At 42.6% G+C, this 19,964-nt stretch overlaps 2 pseudogenes across 2 annotated transcripts; one reads left to right on the forward strand and one right to left on the reverse strand.

Annotated features, from left to right (window-relative positions):
- Positions 1-568: 568 nt before the first annotated feature.
- Positions 569-1,527, reverse strand: LOC308418949 (AP-3 complex subunit sigma-1-like; annotated as a pseudogene). Its single transcript has 2 exons — positions 1,475-1,527; positions 569-1,261 (listed from the first exon to the last, which is right to left on the reverse strand). The product of its transcript is annotated as an AP-3 complex subunit sigma-1-like (transcript).
- A 20-nt stretch (positions 1,528-1,547) lies between these two features.
- On the forward strand, positions 1,548-3,016 carry LOC308418950 (cytochrome c oxidase subunit NDUFA4-like; annotated as a pseudogene). Its single transcript has 2 exons — positions 1,548-1,625; positions 2,756-3,016. The product of its transcript is annotated as a cytochrome c oxidase subunit NDUFA4-like (transcript).
- The last annotated feature ends 16,948 nt before the right edge of the window (positions 3,017-19,964 follow it).

Genomic DNA, 19,964 nt, shown 5'->3' on the forward strand with positions numbered 1-19,964 from the left:
ATTGCACGGTAAACTTTGTTGCAGTAAATATTAAATTAAATCTGGCTTATCTCTTTATTGACACCTAAGGTCTCACTTCAAGGGTGCCACTTTTAGTATGGAGCTGTGTGCACAGACTCTGTCACTCGGTCCAAGCCACCCTCTCCAGGGAATTCCCTTCCCACACAGTTCACTCTGCCTGCTCTGGGGCTTCTGCCCCGGCGTGTTTCTTTACCCCACCGCCCAGCACAAACATGACTCTAAGTCCTGATAACTTTCCATACAGGTTTATATATTCAATTATTAACCCACAAACCCTCTTTACAATAAGATTACATCCAATGGACAAAGATACAAACTGCTCTTTCATATAAAATAAAAGACCTATAAAAATCCCTTAAAATATTTATATCTACCTAGAGCCAATTAAGTTCACCTGACCAGACCACCCTTTTCCAGCTCCATCTTAACCTCTCCTTTCTCTCTTCCTCTTCCGGTTTTCTTCCTTTTCTCTGCCTACCTCTCCCTGTCCAATAATGTAACACCTTAACATAAATCTACAAAACTTAGATGACTTTCCCTCCGGGTTTTACCTGGGAGTAGCCTTTTTAATATTTATTTTATAAAAGTTTGGCACTTTTATACTGATGTCACCAATGTTAATAATTCTTGGGATCTCAGGAAGATTCATATTCTTTATAGTTGATATGGCACAGGCTGGAGCTTCTGCTAAGCCAGCCTCAGATTTCTCTAGTTTATTTTGTGCATCAATTTGCATGATGATCTCATTCATGTTGGTCTCCAATACCATTCCCCCCATCACCATTTCTGTAAGAATATCATGAACCTTGTCTACATGGAATATTAAATCCAGTTCACAGACATTTTCAAAAACATTTGTCTAATGTTTCCACAAATACTTGAATTAGAGCTAAAATGCCAAGTTCACTTTCTGAGGAATCCACACAGAAGACGAAATATAGTGTTGCATAACGTCTGTAAATCAGTTTGTTGTCAGACCCTCCAATTAGTCATCTTTCTTCTAGGAAATTGTAAACATTCTCATCTCGCTTAGATACCACATGAAAAGTCTCTGATGATTTGCTGTTGCGTATCTTCACTATGGTGCTGGGCGAACTTGGAGAGCCGCAGCTTCCCGTGAGTGTTGATGAGGATGGCCAGGACTACGCCAGGGCCAGGGTGCTGGGGCCAGGGCGGGGGCGGGGCGTGCGAGCGAGCATCGCCGCTGGGACCTCGTTGCCGCCTCCTCTGCTTTTTAAGACTATTTTTCTATATCTCACGGAAACTTAGCTAGAACTGAACAGGTGGCTCATTTCCTCGTTCCTTCTATCGTCTAAGCTTTAACATGAGTGGTGTGCTTCCTCCACGCCAGATACTATTCACACGGAGTCAAAGCCCAGTCTAGCCCCACTGAGCTCACGGTCAAGGAAGGGACGTAATATTGTCAGGGAGAAAAATTGTAACTTCACCTTACATGGAAACATCTGTAAGGCTACAGAAACCATGAACATTATCCACTGCCTGCATCTCGGATAAGTTTATAGGGCATGGAACCCAGACTGGAGTACGAATCCTTTTCAAATGCAGCTGGTTCTTTGCAAGCTAGATGTATGCAGAGTTTCAAGGTAAGCTGAGTGCAATGGGTTTGAAATAAGTCATTCATGCTGTCCAGCCTGCCTGCCACAGCCCCAGAGAATATTTCCTATAATTTATTTATGACTGACTTTGGGAACAAAGGGTGGCAGGGGTGGGGCGGGGGAGGGGTAAATTGGTCTGATCCTCTAATTTCTCAGCTCTGATTTTCCTCGGCCTCTGACAAGAATGTTAACAATTCATGAACGGATCTATCATGTTGAGACCTAGGATTAGATGCTGGAATTTATGAAAGGACACGTTCAACAGAACCGATGAACGGTTAAGTGCAGCTATGTAGAGCCTATGAAGGTTACAGGGTCTATCTCAGGGTCTACCTCTCCCAGAGCTGTGCTCGTCTGCCCCAAGTCCTAGCCACCTTCTTATTTTTCTATGCTTCAAGAATATCGAAGAGGGGTACCATTATGTCAGATCTTCATCTTCATCACTGTTGACTGTGAGCAATGCCTTGGCTGCTTTAATAATGAGACTGGTCAGCGTGATTGATGTCATGGGTTGGATCACTGAAGCTACTGCAAAGTCGCAGGACTAGGTCCTTGGAGGAGCCAGATTTATCATAATGCCAGCCATCACAGCTGGCCTTATTTTTCCTCCAAATTTCTCTTTCTTCAGCTAATCTCCTTCCACCCCCCAGCGAATGCGGCAGTTACTTCCGTAATGTGTGAAGGTGTTATCACAGAAGAGCTTTCAAAGAAAGATTATCTCTCCTGTCTGGTACACAGAGTTTAAAATGGTGGGACCCTTGGTAGGTGGACCACACCCTGGGGCGGGTCCTACACAAACTAACTCCATGGGTTTAAAAAAAAGAGAGAGAGGAAAAAAAACTTGAAGTTAGGAGAGTGGGGTGTAAGGGTGGAGAGGAAGATCTGGGGGTGGTGGAATGGAGATGGGGATCTAGGAGGAGCTGGAAGTGGTAGAGATTATGATCAGAATATATTGTATACAGTCTGCTTTCCGATTCTATCCATTTTCAAGGAAACAACATAATGTTATTTTACTTTACTGTTGTGTATAAAAACACCTGCATGAAACTTCAAATAATTGATTAAAAGTGGTATTTAAAAACAAACTAAGGTGTGTCCTAATCTCTACCTGTAGGTAGGCCTATGTAGCAAACGTGCTCCACCAGATCCTTGGGCAAGCCAAGAAGCATCCCAGCTTGATTCCTGTCTTTCTATTTATGGAGCAGGGGGCCCTGGAGCAGCACTGGATGTTTTGTGCTTGGCATTGTTCAATCCAGATGTCAGCTGGGGCAGGAAGAATAACCCAGAGCCTTGGAACAAACTGGGGCCCAATGAGCAATATAAGTTCCACTCAGTGAATGTGGACCACAGCAAACAAGAAAGAAGGCCCAGACTTTTGAACTGTGAAGTTCTCTGGAAAGCTGCTTATAACAAGGTCTTCAGAAGCCACCCGTATAATTTTCCACTTAAGCAGGAAATACGTCTCTGAATGCGTGAAAACATGTTGATTTTTTTTGAGTTTATTACACCGATGAGTAAATCTCTGAAACTTGACAAAATAAAATGATGAGAAAAAGATAAGGCCCAGGTTCACCTAGACTTATTACCGACATCAGCATACTGTCCAACAACTTGGACAAGCACCCAGGCCTTCAGCATCTCTTCTGCTCCTTCAGCCTTCTTGGATTTGCAAGCGAATGTCCTTGTACCTCTGCCTCACCTTTCTTCTCTTGCCTCCTTTCATCCCCTACTGCACCTTCCTAGAGCAGGGCTTTTAGGCCAAGAGCTATGCATAGTTTCTTTTGCAGAAGCTTTGGACTTTTCCCATGGTAGGTGCATGATGATCCCCAAGAGTGTCAGCCCAGCTGTTCAGTTCTCAACATCTTCTGTTACAGATGCATCATCTCCTATTTGCCCTCTTAGAAAAAAGAGGATATGTTAGGAAAAAGATGAAGAGATTGGGGGGAATATGCTCCATGGAGGTGCAGCAAGGCCTGGGGGCAAGGCAGATGTCTCTGCTGGACCCATGTTGGAAATCCCTTCCCCCTGAGGGATCAGCCTCATGATGGTATAGTGCAGATTAGAGTTTATTCAGGGCATGGGGAGGGGAGTTAAGAGGGTAGTATAAGCAGAGAGAGAGAGAGAGAGAGAGAGAGAGAGAGAGAGAGAGAGAGAGAGAGAGAGAGAGAGAGAGAGAGAGAGAGGAAGGAGAGGAGAGGAGTAGAGACGTAGAAGCCAGCCATGAGCATGTGGAGAGAGAAGGGGGAAGGGAATGGGGAGAGGAGGAGCAAGAGAGGGGGAGAGCATGGGCAAGAGAGTAAGAGATCAAGAGGCCAAGAGAGAAAGAGAAAAAGGAAGAGGAATGCAACCAACTTTATAGTGCCAGGTAACTCGGGCAGAGCATACCTGGCTATTGCCATGTGACTGTGGGGTAGAATTTTCAGAATCTCAACATGCCTTGTCCTTTGGCTCTTTGTCATGTCAGGGCACTGGTGTCTAAGCATCTTTTGTCTCCCCATGCCCTTACTAAGTGTCACTTGGAGTCATTTGCAATAGCTGTGATGTATGAACCCCCAGGTCCAGGGAATACTTAAAAATACACACACAGTGGCCAAAGTCCTGTAAAAGGTGTTTGCATTTCTTTTCCATCCAGACACTTTGGCTCTGGCCACGAAGGTCATATCAACCAAACCTTCAATATAGTGGCCTTTAAGGAGTTCTTTTATGGGGCTCAGGGCCAAGTGTTCTCTCTGTTCAGGTTGATAAGGTAGATTCTTTTCCCTTTTTTCCAGTGCAAACAAAGACCCAGCGAGTGTCTATAATCAACCAAATAGAAAGTCATGGAGGAACCTTTCTTTTTTTATTTTTAAATTAATCATTCAATTCGTTTACATATCAAATGATACCCCACTTCCTGGTTACCTCTCCACACACATCCTAGAACCTCCCTTTCCTCCCTCCGTCCCATTTGCCTCTATGAGGGTGCTCCCCTACCCACCCACCCTCTCTCGCCCCACCCCTCCAGCGTTCCCCTATGCTGGGGCATCAAACCTTCACAGGACCAAGGGTCTCCCCTTCCACTGTTGTCAGACAAGGCCATCCTCTGCTACATATGTATTTGGAGCCATGGATCCCTCCCTGTCCACTCCTTGACTGGTGGTCTAGTTCCTGGGAGCACTGGGTAGTCTGGCCACCGATATTCTTATGAAGTTGCAATACCCCCCCCCCCCAGCTTCTCCAGAGCTTCTGTCTGCTCCCCACTAGGGTCCCTGAATTCAGTCTGATGGTTGGCTCCAAGCAATGGAAGAACCTTTCATACCACATTGCCACATTGTTTCAAGTGATAAAAAACAAGAGTTTGCCAGCCTGTAGATTATATGATTCAGTTCCTTGACCTTTTATCAGTTATGAACCATGAGCTTCCCTTCAGCACTTCTAGCTGCACGGTGTTCTGAGGTGTGAGATAAGAATGTGAGGTCTCTTCACACTGTTTGTTCATTTGGTCAATGGGAATATGACCAGTTCAGTCAATCCCTTTTTTAGGGACACAATGTGCCTTATTCAGCTCCTGAGCTCACACTACTTGAACAACCATCCCCATTGTTCTCCTAAGTGCACAGAGCAAAGCCCTGGAGGTAGGTGCACAGGGTCTGACTCAGCCATTCAACCTGGAGGAGGGGAATGAGGGGAAAATTGCCCTTTCAATTCAACTTTTAATTCAACCTTTAACTATTTTAGTTTATTTTTGTCTTTAATTAAGAAAATATCACACCGAGATGACTTTCATTCTTACTGGTGATTTCAAAATTTCACTGTCTGTCTCCACTGTAACCTCCAAATTTATCTTTCTTTATAAAGAAAACAAAAGCCAACGGAAGGCCACTCCCTCTTCCGAGTGCTTCATCCTCAAATGTCACCGATCCCTGACCCACCCTTGCCTCATCTCTGCAATCAAAGGGACAGACGTTCCCATCCATCCTACATTGATTAAGGTCTAGACAGAAAATAGAGTTCATTTAAGAAATAAATGAATTCATTCAGATGACTTGAAAGAGAACACCTTTAAAACTTTTGAAAGTCGATTTTTTAAAATATAATATATTCTGAATACAGTTTCCCTTCCCTCTACTCCTCCCAATTCCTCCCCAGCTTCCTTTACATACATATCTACACCCTTTCTGTCTCTTTGTAGAAAACAAACAGACATCTAAAGAATAATAAAACAAAGTAGAATATAATAAAATAAATAAAAAACAAACAAATTGGAATATGACAAAACAACCAAAGAAAGATAAAAGGAAAAAAAGAAAGAGCACAAGAAATGCATATAGACAGACAGACAGACAGACAGACAGACACACACACACACACACACACACACACACACACCCACGACATGTTACACAAACAAGAATCCAAACCAGGAGCCATAATATACACACAAAGTACCTGTATGGTAGGGGGAAAAGCCCTGACAACATTATGAGATGAAGAACCTTCAAAAATGCCATTGAGTTGTTTTGTGTTGACCATCTACTGCTGGGCATGGGGCCTGCCCTTAAGATTGGTTTGTTTCCTAGGGAGATGCCCTAACTAATTTTTCATTTGCAAGTATTTATCAACCGAAGATAGCTTCTGGGTTAGGCATGATTGCTGGTGTCCCCCTTTCCCCTCAGCTCTAGGACCCCATCTGGTGCAGACCAGTGCAGTCCCTGTGCCTGCTGACACCATCTTTATGTGTTTATATGTGTGCTAGTTCTATTGTGTCTAGAAGGTCTTGGTTCCTTGGAGTCCTCCATCTCTCTGGCCTTTCCTTTCTTCTTCATCCAAAAGAGTTCTCTGAGCCTTGAGGGGAGAGATTTGATGAATATAGTCCATTTAGAGCTGACTGTTCCAAGGTTTCTTATGCTCTGCATAATGTCTGCTTGTGGGTTTCTGTATTTGTTCCCATCTGCTGCAGGAGGAAGCCTCTCTGATGGTGGCTGAGCAAGGCACTGATCTGTAAGTATAACAGAATGTCATTACAAGTCGTTTTCTCCCCTGAATTTCTTTAGCAGAACAGTAGTGTTTGGTTTCCCCCTAGGCCCCTAGCCTCTTTAGTCGCACGTTCTTGATTACCCAAGCAGCACTGAGTACGGGTTCCATCTCATGGATATTGACTGGCTAATCTTACAAGCTCTGTGACACTATTGCAAAGACATTTCTTGCATGTAGGTCATCACAGTAGATTGAAGGGTGTTTACCTTTCTCCTTTGGTAGCGTATAGAGCACCTAGGTACATACCTGCTCGATTTCTTTTCTTTTCTTCTTCTATAAAGAAGTGTGATTTACTTTTAAAAATATTTTATTTTAATATGAGTGCTCTGCTGTATATACATCTGAAGTCCAGAAGAGAGCATCAGACCTTATAATGATTGTGAGCCACCATGTGGTTGCTGGGATTTGAACTCAACCTCTGGAAGAGCAGCCAATGCTCTTAATTACTGAGCCATCTCTCCAGCCCCCCAGCTCCATTTCTTGAAGGAGAAAACTTTTTTTTCTTTTTTCTTTATTCTTATTACATCTTGACCCATAGTTTCCCTTCCTTCCTCTCCTCCAAGGTCACTTCCCATATCTTTCTTCTACCCTATACTGACTCTTCCTCCCCCTAGAAAAGAGCAGGCCCCCTAGAGATATCAACTAAACATGACCTGACAAATTACAATAAAACTAGTCACAAAATCCTCATACCAAGGCTAGATGAAGTAAGCTGGTAGGAGGAAAGTGTTCCAAGAGCAGACAGAAGAGTCAGAACTCTCTTCTTATGAGAACACCAACCTATACAACCATACCATATATGCAGAGGACCTAGGTCAGACCTATACAGGCTCCATGACTTCTGACTCAGTCGGTGTGCCCCTCTGAGTTCTGGTCATTTGACTTTGTGGGCTGTGTTCTTGTGATGTTCTTGACCCCTCTGGTTCTTAGAATTCTTCTTCTCCATCTTCTGCAGGGTTCTTCTAATGTTTGGCTGTTGGTCTGGGCATCTGCCGAAGGAGAAGACTTTTAATAATGGGTCTAAGAGCAGAGCTACAGACAAGACTTCAAGGAACAAACCAAAGATGTGGAAACATCCAGAGCTGGCACTATGGCAATTGTCATCATCCCAGGACTGAAAATATCTAAGAGAGACGCTTGTCATGGGCTGCAGTCTGGGGAGAGTGCAGAAAACTAGATAGAGCCTAGACCAAGGCACAAGACTAAGAGAAAGTAATCAACCTGCTGCATGAAGTGTGTTGGACTCCACAGGAACTACCAAGGAAGTGTTTTTTTTTTTTTTTTTTTTTTTTTTTTTTTTTTTTTTCTTGTCACACTCTGAAGATCTTGGACAGAGCCCATCTTCCCTTCCTCAGCCTCTTTGGAACCTAGTTAGCCTCATTTCCATGTATTAAAAGGCCCCAATTCAACCTGAAATAGCACATCTGTTTCTTAGGCAGCTCACACAGTCTCTACAACTCAACCTTCATTACTCACTGGTGCTCTGCTGGGTAGAGGCCCGCCCCTTCCAGCCTCTTGCTCAGCATCACACCTTCTGAACACAACTGGCTTTTCAGGGTAGGGCTGGGCTGAGGGTGGAAGGAAGCCCAGGCCAAAGTATTTTAGTATAACTGGGCCTTGTTCCTATCTCTCTGTTTGCTCCTGACTGCCTTCTTTGAGCTGTGTGCCCCAAGGCTGCCTCCCTGAAAGACACCGAGGAGATCTCAGACCCTATTATTTCCTGGTACAGATGACTCCTCCTCTGCACCATTCAGGACTTTCCCCAGCTCTTCTCCTACTGGTATACCTTCTGCAGCCTCCTCTCTGCAACTGTCTCTCCAACATGCCCATGGCCTGGGGAAACCCTGGACCCCTGCTTTCCAGACAGATAGAAAAAGGTCATCTCTCTACACCATACTCATGGCCCAGGGAAACCTTTGATTCACAGTCAAATTGGAAGAGAGCCTTCTGCTTTCTTCCTTTCTAAACCTTTCTCTTACTTGCTTCTACAGACAAGTGAGCAGAAGGGCCCCGCCCACTCTCCTCCACAATACCAGGCGGTACAGACTTGCTTTTCTGCTTTGTCATGGATTGTCATTAAAGAACCCTCTCCTGTCCTAAATCCCCTTTGAATTTCTGGCTTCCTTACACAGGCTACTGAAGGTAATACCAATTAACATGCACATGGAATCTTTAGAACATCAAGGCAAGGCCAGGAAGCCATGATACACAAGGCTCTGGCTTTGGGAGTCCCCAGAAGTTAAGAGAAAGAATATTTTAGTGTAATGCAATGGGGCTTTAAAACATTGGAGTTTTAAAGACAGGATCAAAATGTTGGAACTTCACACTTAGCCCCAGCTCTAAAATGGCTCAGCGTGGTCCTGCTTTTGGGTACTTTGTGTGCGTCTTTTGTGTATCTTTTTTGATCTTCATTTTAATTTTCAAACATTTCACATAGCATTTTTATAGGCTCTGGGCACAGCCTTAAATTTCGCCTCTGACTGCTTGTGTCATTGAGTCTCTGAGAAAGGGCTACACTTCACCACAATCTTGGACTCCGAGGCTTTCTTCAGATTCCTGAGAAAGTGACACAGTCTAGTCTCGATAGCCAGGCTCCCAGGGCCATCTCTGTGTTAGAAGTGGCTACAGCATCTCTTTGCAGACTTGTTTCTTCCATCCCAAGTCTGCCTGGATGTCCAGAGATGGCACTATGACAGCTTTCATCAGCCCAGGACTGAAGACACTAGGGAGAGACTCCTGCTGCAGCAGTCCTGAGCTATGGAACTGCGGTAGGTCCATGGGTGCATGCATGGGGTTGTTCACAGACCTGTGCCGAATTTTCACCATGCCATGGGCTTGTTCTGCTCTCTGTGCCTACACACCTTTGTCCCTGCTGTTCCCTTTGACTGGGGACCTCCTGAACTGTCTCAACTGATGATATTCTTCAGCTATTGAGAATGACTCACTTACTTTCACTGTAGACTTTCCAAATCCTTCATTAATATGCACAGTATGTCAAGGGTGACATCAAGGTAAAGTGTGTTGTGTTATTGGGAATAGGTATTACTTAGTTTTTTTTCTTTTTTTGTCAACTTGGCACAAGCTAGAGTCATTTTGGAAAACGTGCTTCAACTGTGAGGATGCTCCTTACAGGTTTGTCTGTAGGCAAGTCTGTAGTGCATTTTCTTGACTAATGATTGATGGGAGTAGGCCCAGTTCACTGGGGTGGGGGATGGGGAGAGAGCAGTTCTGTCCCTGGGTGGTGGTCTTGTGTGGTGGTCTTGTGTGGTATAAAGAAACAGGCTGAATAAGCCATGGAGAGCAAGCCAGTGAGCAGCATTCCTCCATGGTCTTTGTACCAGTTTCTGCTTCTAGCTTCTTGCCTCGAATTCCTGCCTGAACTTTCTTGAATGATTAACTATTATGTGGAGGATAAGCCAAAGAAGGCTTTTCCTCTCCAGGTTGCCTTTGGTTCTGGTGTCTTACTTATCACAGAGAAACTCTAACTAAGACAGGTTTTGTAACAACACACCACAAATTTAGAGGGTTCAAAACAGTCCAATTTGTTCCGAAATTTTGAAGGCCAGAGTAGAAAATCCAGGTGTCAGCTGAGCTATGTTCTTCTGGAGGTTTCAAGAAGAATCATTCTCCCTTCTTTCCTGGGAGCTGCCTGCATCACTGTTGCACGGCGCTTCCCGAAGCCCTCTAGCTTCTGCTTCCACGGGTACCGTCTGCTTCTACTAATTGATTCTCTTGCCTCCTGTAAAGATTCTTGTGGTGGTGTTAGGTCCCCAGAGACAGTCAGGGCAATCATCCACTCCATCTAAAGCACCTTAATTAAAAAAAAATCATATCTGTAAAATCCCTTTGCCATACAAGATTCAGATTCAGGAAATTAAGATGTGGGTAGCTTTGGGGAATGTTCTTCTGCCTCTGAAAGTTATCTTCCTTTCCCTGATGGCCTGATCAGTATTTTACACACTGTTCCGTTCTCCCTGCTGAGCACAGACAGCACAGGCTCATGGTGGTTTATATGATGGAAAGAAAGTCACATAGCCCAGGTTTTCCCTCAACACCATGCTATTGGCTCTAGGTGGAGCTCTTCATAGGTCAGAATGAGCTCCTCTGGTGGGATTATGGGATTGAGTAGAGGACCCCACAAAATGTTCCACAGAATCTTAGCACAAATGTCAGGAGTTGTTGCAGATCAACCTACCTCCTCTGAATATTCTGCTTCTTTATGCAGGGCTAATCATTCTCATGAAAACCCATGGCACGTTTCCAGGGTATTAAAAATATATTTGATTTTATGCTGTGCATGTGTTCTGCAACTGAGAAGAAACCCACACTGAACAACTGTGAACCAATAATATGATTTTTTTCATCACCCGTTTTTCAGGAAATGAGAGTTCTGTGGAGTTGAGGCTGACTTATCTGGCTCTGGGGGATAGACACATTCCAGAAATAGCCCCAAGTGCCTGGCCCCCCTCCTGGCCCTCCTCCTGGCCCTCCAAATTGCCTCAGAGTTCATTTACAACTCAGGGGGTGGCTTGCCTACTAGTTTCCTCTCAGGACTGGGGAAGCCAGAGCGGATGCTTTCTGCTGGGGTGGGAAGTGTGTGGGCCTCTTCTGGGCTTTTTCCTTTGCCCAGATAGCCTGTCTGGGTTTTATATAGTGGATTTGGGGTTCAGCCATCTTCAATGAGCACAGAAAAAAAAATGCTACATGGAAGCTGCATCTAGCAAATGTGGGGTGATTGACATCATTCAGGGAAATGTTTGCATTCAACGACAAGTTAATGTTTTAAGAAAGATGTACAGACTAGCTAAATATTTTGACAGAGAACTGAAAGTTGCTGTGAAGACCACTCCATCTGGAGCCCCTCGCCTTATTGTCTGCATATTTACGCAACTGCTTAAAAATGTCATGATCTGAGAATTAATGGACACAAAAAGAGCTCATCTTTCTGGCCAGAGTCTGGGGCGACATGTGAGTTGGAAATGAGAAGGTAACGCACAAGCCCACCCATGCCCCCAGAGTTTCTTTTCTGGCTTCTCATACACAGTACTAGTAACAGCCCCCCCCCCCCCAGTAAGCAAAACTCAACTATTCTTTTTCAAAATTTCAAACAAGTTTTATTCCCATACAACCCCAAGACGCTTCCTTTGCTTAAAATGCACACAGGGAACATGATTCTTTAATGAGAACAATAACCTGTGTCTTGGTCCCATTACTCAGTGGCTTCATGGCTGAGGTGATATAGGTAAGGGACCATCTAGGCCAAAGGTTCTCAACCTGTGGGTTATGACCGTTGGGAAACATATTTCTGATGTTCTTAGTACCTGAGACACTGCTCAGTAGCAAAATTACAGTTATGGAGTAACAATAAAATCAGTTTATGGTGGGGGGTTCCTAAGACTATTGGAAATAGGTATTTTCTGATGGTTGTGACCCAGAAGGTTGAAAACTACTGCTTTGGCCTTTCTATATCATCCTGACTAATACAATCCTGGGCTAACCACCCCCTCTCAATGGGGTGGATGCGGAATGGAGAACCACCCCTCCTTGACCTCCCATCTCTAGATATTTTGGGGGATGAAGGTTGTAGCTGGATCACTGTTAAGTTCTGGGGTCTGGAGGTAGAACACAAGGTACCCAATGGGGTCTTCACTTATGAGATGGAGACTGTCAGAGATTCTTCTAATTAGACCAAGGGTGGCGAGACCACAGGAGGGCTCAGCCTACCCCTCTGGCCTGCAAGCTGCTCCTACAGTGTTACCTCATGCAGTGGCTGAGACACTGTGAGGGTTCTAGAAGAGGCTGCTTACTGCTGTTGCCTGCCTTGGCTGGGGAACATGGAGATTATCAGGGCAGACACAGAGCACCAGGCCTTGCCACGTTCCTTAAAAGGCTGAGATGAGAAGTGTGGGCCAGTGCAGAAGGAATGTATACCACCCAATGGGCAGCACAAAAGCCAGCCTGGGGGCGTGTCAGGCTGAGGTCATCTTCAGGGCTGCTTTCTGGGAAGGGAAGCAGCTGACATGGCCACCCATCCAAGCCCTGAGTGCTCTTCTTTTCTGTAGGTCCCCATGAGTACGAAGGTCACTCAGAGTGCCTGGAAGAAGCAGGAGTCGGGTATTCTAGCCTGGTGTCTGCATGGTGAGGGTCCAAGCAGGGCTTTATTGGCCATGTGTCTTTCAATTGGCCACTACTGCCATACTTTAGGTGCACAGTAGGTACATAGAGCAGTTTTTATAGAGCGGTGGTCTGTTTTTTTTTTTTTTTTATCTTTTTGTTTCTTTGTTTTTTAAATTATTTTTATTGAATATTCTCTGTATTTACATTTCAAACGTAATCCCCCTTTTCTTCTCTCCCATCCCTCCTTCCCCTTGTTTCCATAAAGATACTCCCACTCCCAACCACCCACTCAAACCTCAGCACCTTGCATTCCTCTACACTGGGAAAATGAGTCTTCATTGGACCGAAGGCCTCTCCTCACACTGATGCCTGACAATGCTGTCCTCTGCTGCATCTGAATTGGAGCCATGGGTCTTTCCATGCCTACTCCTTGGTTGGTATTTTAGACCCTGGGAACTCTGGGGGATTTGTTTGATATTGTTCTTCCCATGGGGTTGCAAGGCCTTTCAGCTTCTTCAGTCCTTTCTCTAGCTCCTCCATTGGGTTCTCTGTGTTCAGTCTGATGGTTAACTGCAAGCGTCCTCATCTGTATCAGTATGGCTCTGGCAGAGCCTCTGAGGAGACATCTATATGAGTAAGCACTTCTTGGCAATAGTGCTTGGGTTTGGTGGCTGCATATGGGATGGATCCCCAGGTGAGGCAGTCTCTGAATGATCTTTTCTTCAGTCCCTGCTCCTCTATCTGTCCCTGTATTTCCTCTTGTGAGTATTTTGTTCTCCTCTATAATAAGAACGGAAGCATCAACATTCTAGTTTTGTCAATAGAATATTCCTTCTATTTGAGATTCATAAAGTATGTGAATTGTTTGTTGGGTATACATTTGGGCTAGTATCTGCTTATCAGTGAGTGCATACCATGTGTGTCTTATTCTGACTGGGTTATCTCACTCAGAATAATATTATCTAGTTCCATTCATTTGCCTAAGAATTTCATGAAGTCATTGTTTTTAATAGCTGAGTAGTACTCCATTGGGTAAATGTACCACAATTTCTGTATCCATTCCTCTCTTGAAGACATCTGGGTTCTTTCCATCTTCTGGATATTATAAATAATGCCGCTATGAACAAAGTAGAGAATGTGTCTTTGTTATATGTTGTAACATCTTTGGGGTAGATGCCCAGAAGTGGAATTGCTGGGTTTTCAGGTAGTAAGTACAATGTCCAATTTTCTGAGGAACCACCAGACTGATTTCCAGAGTGGCTGTACCAGCCTATAATCCCACCAACAATGGAGAAGTGCTCCTCTTTCTCCACATCCTTACCAGCATCTGCTGTCATCTGAGTTTTTGATCGTAGCCATTTTGACTGATGTGAGGTGGAATCTCAGAGTTGTTTTGATTTGCATTTCCCTGATGACTAAGGATATTGAGTGTTTCTTTAGGTGCTTCTTGGCCACTCAATATTTCTCAGTTGAGAATTCTTTGTTTAGCGATGTCCCCCATTTTTAAATAGAGTTATTTGAGTCTCTGGAGTCTAACTTCATCAGCTCTTTGTATATATTAGATATTAGCTTCTATTGGGTGTAGGGTTGGCGAAGATTTTTTTTTTCTGTTGGTTACCCATTCTGTTGAATTAGTCCTAATGATAATGTCCTTTGCCTTACAGAAACTTTGCTTTAATGAGGTCCCATTTGTTGATTTTTGATCTTAGAGCATAATTCACTGGTGTTCTGTTCAGGAAAAATTTCCCTGTTCCTATGTATTCTAAGCTCTACCACACTTTCTCTTCTATTAGTTTCAGTGCACCTGGTTTTATGTGGAGATTCTTGATTCACTTAGACTTGAACTTTGTATAAGGAGATAAGAATGGTTTGATTTGCGTTCTTCTACATAGAGACTGCCAGTTGAACCAGTACCATTTGTTGAAGATGCTGTCATTTTTCCATCGAATGTTTTCATCTCCTTTGTTAAAGATCAAGTGTCCACAAATGTGTGGGTTCATTTCTGGGTGTTCAGTTCTATCCTATTGATCAACCTGTCTGCCTCTGTACTAATATCAAGCAGTTTTTATCACGACTGCTCTGTAATATAGCTTGAGGTCAGGAATGATGATTTTCCCCAGAGTTCTTTTATTGTTGAGAATAGTTTTAATTATCTTGTTTTTTTGTTATTTTGAATGAATTTTCAAATTGCTCTTTCTAATTCTGTGAAGAATTGAGGTGGAATTTTGATGGGGATTGCATTGAATCTGTAGATAGCCATTTTTAATACGTTGATTTTTCCAATCCATGAGCGTGAGAGATCTTTTCATCTTCTGAGATCTTCAATTTCCTTCTTCAGAAACTTGAAGTTCTTGTCATACATATTTTTCACTTGCTTGGTTAGGGTCACAGCAAGGTATTTTATATTCTTTGTGATAATTGTGAAAGGTGTCGATTCTCTAATTACTTTCTCAGCCTGTTTAACCTTTGAGTAGGGGAAGGCTACTGATTTGTTTTGAGTTAATTTTATATAGATCCACTTTGCTGAAGTTGTTTATCATGTTTAGAAGTCTTCTGGTGAAATTTTTGGGGTCACTTAAGTATACTATCATCTGCAAATCATGATATTTTGACTTTTTCCTTTCCAGTTTGTATCTCTTTGACATCCTTTTGTTGTCTAATTGGTCTGGCTAGTACTTCCAGTACTATATTAAATAGGTAGAGGGAGAGTGGGCAGCCTTGTTTAGTTCCTGATTTTAGTAGGATTGCTTCAATTTTCTCACCATTTAGTTTGATGTTGGCTATTGGTTTGCTGTATATTGCTTTTACTATGTTTAGGTATGGGACTTTCCAAGACTTTTATCATGAAGGGGTGTTGAATTTTTGTCAAATGCTTTCTCAACATCTAATAAGATGATCTTTTTTTTTTTTTTTTTTTTTTTTTTTTTTTTTTTTTTTTTTTTAGTTTGTTTATATAGTAGATTACGTTGATGGATTTTCATATATTAAACCATCTCTTCATCCCTGGGATGAAGCCCACATGGTCATGGAGAATGATAGTTTTGATGTATTCTTGGATTCTGTTTGCAAGAATTTTATTGAGTATTTTTACATCGATGTTCATGAGAAAAATCGGTCTGAAGTTCTTTTTCTTTGTAGGGTTTTTGTGTGGTTTAGGTATAAGCATAATTGTGTCTTCAAAGAATGAATTGGATAATAATGTTCCTTCTGTTTCTATTTTATGGACTAGTTTGGAGAGTATTGGTATTGGGTCTTCTATGAAGGTCTGATAGAATTCTGCACTAAATTCATCTGGTTCTGGGCTGTTTTCGGTTGGGAGGCTTTTGATGACTGCTTTTATTTCTTTAGCAGTTATGGGACTGTTTACATGGTTTATCTGATTCTGATTTAACATTGGTGCCTTGTATCTGTCTAAAAAAATAGTCCATTTTATCCTGATTTTTCAGTTTTGTTGACTATAGGCTTTTGTAGTAGGATCTGATAATTTTTTGGATTTCCTCAGTTTCTGTAGTTATAGCTCCCTTTTCATTTCTAATTTTGTTAAGTTGAATACTGTCTCTGTGCTCTCTAGTTAATCTTGCTAAGGGTTTAATCTACCTTCTCAATTTTCTCAAAGAACCAGTTCCTGGTTTTGTTGATTCTTTCTATAGCTCTTTTTGTTTCTACTTGGCTGATTTCAGTCCCGAGTTTGATTATTTCCTGAAGTCTACACCTCTGCTTCTTTTTGTTATAGAGCTTTCAGGTTCTGTTGTCAAGCTGTTAGTGTATGCTCTTGTTTCTTTTCAGAGGCACTCAGAGCTATGAGATTTCCTCTTAGTACTGCTTTTATTGTATCCCATAAGTTTGGGTATGTTGTGCTTTCATTTTCATTAAATTTTAAAAAAGTCTTTAATTTTTTTCTTCCTTGATCAAGTTATCATTAAGTAGAGAGCATTGTTCAGCTTCCATGTGTATGTGGGCTTTTTGTTATTTTTGTTGTTATTGTAGACCAGCCTTAGTCATGGTGATCTGATAGGATGCATGCGAATATGTCAATGTTCTTGTATCCGTTGAGGCCTGTTTTGTGACCAATTATATGGTCAGTTTTGGAGAAGGTGCTGTGAGGTTCTGAGAAGAAGGTATATTCTTTTGTTTTAGGATGAAATGTTCTATAGATTGTCTGTTAAATTCATTTGGTTCATAACTTCTGTTAGTTTGATTGTGTCTCTGTTGAGTTTCTGCTTCCATGACCTGTTCATTGATGAGAGTGGGGTGTTGAAGTCTCCCACTATTATTGTGTGTGGTGCAATACATGCTTTGAGCTTTAGTAAAGTTTCTTTTATGAATGTGGGTGCCCTTGTATTTGGAGCATAGATGTTCAGGATTGAGTTTATCCTGATAGATTTTCTTTTGATGAGTAAAAAGTGTCCTTTCTTATCTTTTTTGATAACTTTTGGCAGAAAATACATTTTATTTGATATTAGAATGGCTACATCAGCTTGTTTCTTGAAACCATTTGCTTGCAAAAATTTTCCTAGCCTTTTTCTTTGAGGTAGTGCCTGTCTTTGTTGCTGAGATGAGTTTCCTGTATGCAGCAAAATGCTGGGTCCTGTTTACATATCCATTCTGTTAGTCTATGTCTTTTTATTGGGGAGTTTAGTCCATTGATGTTAAAAGATATTAAGGGATAGTGATTGTTGCTTCCTGTTGTTTTTGTTGTTAGAAGTAAAATTATGTTTGTGTGAGTATCTTCTTTTGGGTTTGTTGGAAGAAGATTACTTTCTTACTTTTCCTAGTGTGTTGTTTTCTTCCTTGTGTTGGAGTTTTCCATCTATTATCCTTGTAGGGCTGGATTTGTGGAAAGGTATTTTATAATTTTCTTTTTGTCCTTGAATATCTTGATTTCTCCATCTACAGTAATTGAGAGTTTTGCTGGATATAGTAACCTGGGCTGACATTTGTCTTCTCTTAGGGTCAGTATGATGTCTGTCCAGGATCGTCTAGCTTTCATAGACTCTGCTGAGAAGTCTGGTATAATTTTGATTGCCTTTCTATGTTACTTGACCTTTTTCTCTTACTGTTTTTAATATTCTTTCTTTGTTTTGAACCTTTGGTGTTTCGACTATTATGTGTCATTGGGAATTTCGTTCTGGTCCAATCTATTTGCAGTTTTGTAGGCTTCTTTTATGTTCATAGACATCTCTTTCTTTAGGTTAGGAAAATTTTCTTCTATAAATTTGTGGAAGACATTAACTGGGCCTTATAAGTTGAGAATCTTTGCTCTCTTCTCCATCTATTTTCTTTAGGTTTGTTCTTCTCATTGTGTCCTAGATTTCCTGGATGTTTTGGGTTATGAGCTTTTTTCTTTTTGCATTTTTGACTGTTGTGTCAATGTTTTTTAATGTTATCTTCTGCACCTGAGATTTTCTTTTCTATCTCTTATATTTTGTTGGGGATGCTTGAATCTATGGCTCCTGATCTCTTTCCTAGGTATTCTGTCTCCAGGGTTGTGTCTTTTCTTTTTGTGACTTCTTTATTGCTTCTATTACCACTTTTAGATCCTGGATGGTTTTGTTCAATTCCTTCACCTGTTTTGCTGTGTTTTCCTGTAGCTCTTTAAGTGATTTCTGTATTTCTTCTTTAAGGGCTTCTACTTATTTTCCTGTGTTCTCCTGTATTTCTTTAAGGGAGTTATTCACGTCATTCTTGAAGCCCTATCATTATCACGAGGTATGATTTGAAGCCCAAATTTTGTTTTTCTGGTGTGTTATGATATCCATTACTTGCTGTGATGGGAGAACTGGATTCTGATGTTGCCAGGTTGTCTTAGTTTCTGCTGCTTAGGCTCTTGTGCTTGTCTCTTGCCATGTTGTTATCTGTGATTCTAGTTGGTCTTGTTGTCTCTGATTGGAGTGTGTCCCTCCTGTGGGCTTGCGAGCCTGTGGGCCTGTGGGTTTAGGAATGAGAGCACTCTTGGGTTCTCAACTCTCTGTGGCCAGGTTGTGGATTCTGAGGGCAGTGGGACGACCCCAGCTCTGGGTGCAGATGGAGACTGGATTGGTCTGGTCCCAGGCAGGCCTGAGATTCCTGTGCCCTGTGAGTTCCTGAAGGGTCTCTCTTTGGACAGTCAGTGGAGAGAAAGTGGGTTCTCATCTGTGGCTGACAGATTATCATTTGGGGATATTAAGTAAAGGTTTCCGTCCTTGGCCTGTATCACAAGCCCTCCTTGCTCAGGGGAAGATGAACAGGCGGAGGAGCAGTGGCCTGGACTTCAAAGTGGTCCCTTGTTGGACAAGTGGGCAGTGAATTCTCTGTGGGTTTCGGCTGCACACATAAGTGGATTCGGCGCAGGCCAGGGCTGCTAAAGACCCTCAGTACAGGTCATTCCTGCCCAGATGGCACCTCATGAGTCCTTTACAATCTGGGTATGCAGAGGCCAAGAGATTTTTGAATTTACAGAACCACCTTCCTGTTACATGAAGAAACGAGCATGCTCTTTATAAAAACAGTGTGCTAATACATTATTGTGAAAATACCTCTTCCATTCCAAGAGACTAGACATTTTGTTGAGACTTGCAGTGGAGTTAATAGTAGAGCTGAGGTTGCTTAGTACTCAAGGCTGCCATCCTGTTGTGTAACCCACCTTTGACAGAGCAGTGTCACAACCAACCTTACTCACCTGGATTTCCCATGCAATCAACATTTAGCACCTAAACTACTGCCCAGCCATGATCTTAAGTTGTGCACTCTCCCATGCCCCAGATCCAGAGAGTGACGCATGTGGGTTCCTATGTGTGCTATGATAATCACTTTCTGAAAACTGCAAATAGGTTAAAAAATGACCTTATGTTTTAGTTAGGCTTTACTGCTGTGAGCAGACACCATGACCAAGGCAACTCTCATAAGGACGGTATTTAATTGGGGCCGGCTTGCAGGTTCAGAGGTTCAGTCCATTATCATCAAGGCGGGAGCATGGCAGCATCCAGGCAGGCATGGTATAGGCAGAGAAGAGTTCTACATCTTTATCTGAAGGCTGCTAGCAGAATACTGGTTTCCAGGCAACTAGCATAAGGCTCTTAAAGCCTACAGTGACATACCTACTCCAACAAGGCCACGCCCACTCCAACAGGACCACACCTTCTAATGAGTGCCACTCCCTGGGATGAGCATATACAAACCATCTCACCTTATAGCAAGATCTTCTATCAATGCTGG

Source organism: Micromys minutus (genome assembly GCF_963924665.1).
Source record: "Micromys minutus genome assembly, chromosome: 3".
Classification (NCBI taxonomy): domain Eukaryota; kingdom Metazoa; phylum Chordata; class Mammalia; order Rodentia; family Muridae; genus Micromys; species Micromys minutus.